General features: G+C 37.3%; 1 long non-coding RNA gene across 1 annotated transcript; it reads right to left on the reverse strand.

Moving 5' to 3' along the window:
• Positions 1 to 270: 270 nt before the first annotated feature.
• Positions 271 to 4,441, reverse strand: LOC121140233. Its single transcript, XR_005877025.1, has 3 exons — positions 4,368 to 4,441; positions 1,371 to 1,465; positions 271 to 776 (listed from the first exon to the last, which is right to left on the reverse strand). It is a non-coding gene; the product is annotated as an uncharacterized LOC121140233 (long non-coding RNA).
• Between the last annotated feature and the right edge of the window lie 223 nt (positions 4,442 to 4,664).

Below are 4,664 nucleotides of genomic sequence, written 5' to 3' on the forward strand. Positions count from 1 at the left end.
AAAACTACAAATGTGTATATTCACATTCTCATAATAAGTTGATAAGTAAGAATAAGTTGGTGATTAACACTGGAAAACTGTACTGAAAGAAATAAAACTTTATAAACACAGACGATTTCACATTAGCTGTGAACTTTGATAAAATTTCAACTAAAAAACAAGGATATTTTAATCAAAGTTAAATATATAGTTCAAAGAAATAACTATTTTTGTAGGAAAACAGAAAGAGATCTACAGAGAGGTCTCAAGACAACAGAAAGAAATGTCAGAATGAAGGGGGTATCTGAGATCTCACCTATGTTAAAAAGAAATAGTAATTGATAATGCTACAGAACACTTGTGAGTTAGATGCCTATGTTTGTGATTAGTTCTATGCCAAATAAAACCCAGCTCCCATCCCATAATGAAGCCTAGTCATTATGAAGCTTTTGATTTTCATTATAAAATCTCAAGTCAAGAACTGTATTCTTGTTTTCTTTTCCAGACATCTTAATTTACTCTTTCCCAGTTGTGCCGTCAATGCCACAAAGTGAAAATGCCTTCACAATGCCTGGGGTTATTTTGTTTTGTTTCCCTGATGGGATAGACACAGAGAAATACTACTCATTTCTCCTTCAAGGTAAGACTTGTCACAACAGCAGAGTGTGGCCAGCAGCAGCCTTCAGGATGTGCCTTGGGTTTCAAGATCCACTTCTGCTGAGACCATGTAGTTCTCAGAGAAGTCCTGTCTCCAGTGGCTGGGGTAGATCCAATGATAAAGACCTAGTCTCTGTAACCTGCATCAAAACAGAAAAAGGAATAAATGCTTCTAATTTAAGTGGTATAAGTGGTACAAGTGAAAATTAGAACACGTTAGCTGGATGACAAACCATGAAAACTTAGAGACATAATCTCAAAATGCAGTTGTTGCTTTTTTTTAATAAGGAATTTACAGAATATACACACTGCTTGGTACCAGTTTTACAGAGTAAAAAGGCAGAAGTAAACAATGTGTTGCTTAAGAATATTTGCATGCAACACTGAACAGCAACAAAAGGAAATGACTGGTATTCATACTCTAATGGCGATTATTCCAAAACACTGAGAAGATGGAGGGACATGCTGTTTTATAAGCAACATAAGAGACTGGAGGGTGGTTGTGGCAGTTTGTTTCTTAGTATGAGTGTGCACTGATGTTAGATTGTGTATCTTACAAATAAGGTTATACACAGAGATAGAAAGAGAGAGAGGGAGATCATTATTCCTGGTAGCTATATCTTATAAGGTGACAGAAGATGCTTTTTAGCTCATACAGTTAGTTACCATACTCCTCAGGGATATGGATGAACTTCCATCACACATTTTCTTTTTTTTTAAGTCTTCTCTCATACCTTACATCCCCACAGCAGTTCCTCCTTCCTTCTCTCCTCCAAGTCCTCCCTCTGCCATTCATTCCTTGTAGTTGGATTTTCGTTTGGGCCATGTGCTCACAAATAATAACACAGAGACTTCTTATTAATTTTGAAAGCTAAACCTATAGCTTAGTCTTATTCCTAATAGCTCTTATAACTTAAATTAACCCATTTCTACTAATCTACATTTTACCATGTAGCTTTTTAACATTTCTTTCGTTCTGTATGTCTGACTACCTCTGTGTCTCCTTGGCATCTTCTCTGTGCCTCGATTATCTCCGCCTACTTTTTCTCTCTGCCTGGAAGTCCTGCCTATACCTCCCGCCTAGCTATTGGACATTCAGCTCTTTATTAAACCAATCATAGCCATATATCTTCACACAATGTACAAATTTCCCACAACTCCTACTCCATTTCCCTTCAGAAAAGGGCAGTCCTCCCAAGGACATCAACCAAAAAGGCGTATCAAATTGCCCTATTACTAGGCTCATACTAAGGCTGGACAAGGCAACCAAGTAGGAGGAAAAGTGTCCCAAAAGCAGACAAAAGACATCCCCAGTTCCCACTGTTAGGAATCTCACAAGAACACCAACCTACAAAGCCAGAACATATATGCAGAGGACTTAGATCATATCCTTACAGGCTCCCTGTTTGTAGGTTCAGTCTCTGTGTGCCTCTATGATCCCTGGTTAGTTGATGCTATGGTTTTCCTGTGGTGTCCTTGAGCCCTCTGGCTCCTATAATCAATTCTTTTTCTTCCTCTTTCTCTTCATCTTCCTCTTCCTCTTCTGCAGGGTTCCTCAAGCTCTGCCTAATGTTTGGCTATGGATCTCTGCATCTGTTCCCATCAATCTCTAGATGAAGCCTCTCTAATGATGATTATACAAGGCTCTTGTCTACAAGTATAGCAGAATATCATTAGGAACCATTTCATTGACTATTTTTTCAATCATGTTTAATTCTAGCTTAGATCTCTGAGTTATTCAGCCTCTGGTTCCTAGCAGTTCTAGGCATGAGCTTCCTCTCATGGCACAGGTTTCAAGCTGGATCAGTCACTAATTAGCCACTCCCACAATTTTTGTGACACTTTACCACAACAGATCTTGTAGGTAGGTCAAATTGTAGGTCTAAAGTTTTGTGTCTGAGTGGGTGTCTCAATCCATCTGACTGGAAGCCTTTCTGATTACAGGAGATGGCGTGCTCAGCTTCATAGTCCCTCTTACTAAGAGTCTTAGCTAGGTCACCCATGTGGACTCCTGGGAGTTTTCATTGTAATAGGTTTCTACCTCACTCTAAAAATGCCCCCAAAATTCCAGTACTTTCTCCCTCCATCTTCCCCTATCTGATTCCTTCTGCCCTGACCTGCCCCCAATCCACCCACTATATCTATTCTATTTCCTCTTCCCAGGGAGACCCATGTGTCCCCTCTTGAACCCTCCTTGTTACTTAAGCTTATGAGTGAGTACATACTAAGTTTGTGGTTTTGTGTCTGGGTTACCTCACTCAGGCTGGCTTTTTCTAGTTCCATCCATTTGTCTACAAATTTAATCATGTTATTTTTTAACAGCTGAGTAATGCCCCACTATATAAACATGCCACATTTTCTTCAACCACTATATGGTTGATGGCCATCTAGGTTGTTTCTATTTTCTGACTAGTACAAATAAAGCCACTATGAACATAGTTAAGCATGTGTCCTTGTGGTATGATTGAGCTTCCTTTGGGTATATTCCTGGGAGTGGTATGGCTGGGTCTTGAGGTAGATCAATTCCCAATTTTCTGAGAAACTGCCATACTGATTTCCAAGGTGACTGTACAAGTTTGCACTCCAACCAGAAATGGAGGCTTATTCCTCTTGCTTCAGCATGAGCTGTCACTTGTGTTTTTTTAGTCTTAACCATTCTGACAGGTGTAAGATGGAATTTCAGACTCATTTTGAATTTTATTTCCATGATATCTATGAACATTAAATATTTCTTTAAGTGCTTCTTGACTAACTGAGATTCCTCTGTTAGAATCCTCTGTTTAGATCTGTACCACATTTTTAAATTATATTATTAGGGTTTTTTTTTTGATGTCTAGTTTCTTGAGTTCTTTATATATTTTGGAAATTAACCCTTGGTCAGATGTGAAGTTGAGAGAATCATTTCCCTGTTGTTGTTTTGTTCTATTTATTGTGTCCTTTGCCTTGCAGAAGCTTTTCAGTTACATGAGTTCCTATTTATTACTCATTGACCTTAGTGTCTACACTACTAGTATCCTGTGCTAATGCATCCAAGGCTATTTTATATTTTCTCTTCTATCAGATTCAGTGTATCTGATTTATGTTGAGGTCTTTGAGCCACTTGGACTTGATTTTGTGCAGGGTGTTAGATATGGATCTACTTGAATTTTTCTGCATGCCAGTTTCTAGTTATACCAGCACCATTTGTTGAAGATGCTGTTTTCTTTTCCATTGTATAATTCTAACTTCTTTATCAAAACTCAGATGTCCATAGGTGTGTGAATTTACATCTGGGTCTTCAATTAGATTGCATTGATCAACTTGTCTATTTTATGGCAATATCACGAGATTTTTATTACTATAGCTCTGTAGTAGAGCTTAAAATCATTGATGGCCTATCACATATTTTCATCAACCAATCACACAGTCTTACTTTGCATGTTGATGTAGAAAGACATAATTGAATATATACTTGTGTAAATAATGTAATTAACATTAAATTTGTGAGTAGCAGTGTGACAGTCTATTCCTGAACAAACCCTTTTTGAACCATAATTCTTCATAATTCACACCATAGAACTCTAACGTTTCAGAATATTAGACAGCACACCAGCACATTTATAGCAGTTGTTTTAAATGAGTAAATTATCAAAAAATAAAAAGCAAAAGTATAACCATGTAAAAGGCATGACAGCAAGTAGATCATATAAAGGGAAATTGCTTAATTTATAAATAGGAAGGTGCAGTATTACCTTGTTAAACATCAGCTGGTAGCACACATATCAGGTGAGTACAATTTTTCATTATTTTTCACATCTATAAGTAACTAGGAAAGCACCACAAACATTAATTTTAAGGGTTAGGAAGGGTTAGGAATAAATGTTAGTGTAGGCAAACATGCAAATTCAGAATCTGCAGGTAGTACAAATTGACAATGTGCACACACACACATGCCTTTTGTCTATACTAAATATTTAACAGTATCTCAATCAGAAAGGAAATAATGCTTCTATGATTGTGTACTTCAGAGGAATGATTAGGTCAAATGT

Source organism: Mesocricetus auratus, unplaced genomic scaffold (genome assembly GCF_017639785.1).
Source record: "Mesocricetus auratus isolate SY011 unplaced genomic scaffold, BCM_Maur_2.0 Super-Scaffold_100004, whole genome shotgun sequence".
Classification (NCBI taxonomy): domain Eukaryota; kingdom Metazoa; phylum Chordata; class Mammalia; order Rodentia; family Cricetidae; genus Mesocricetus; species Mesocricetus auratus.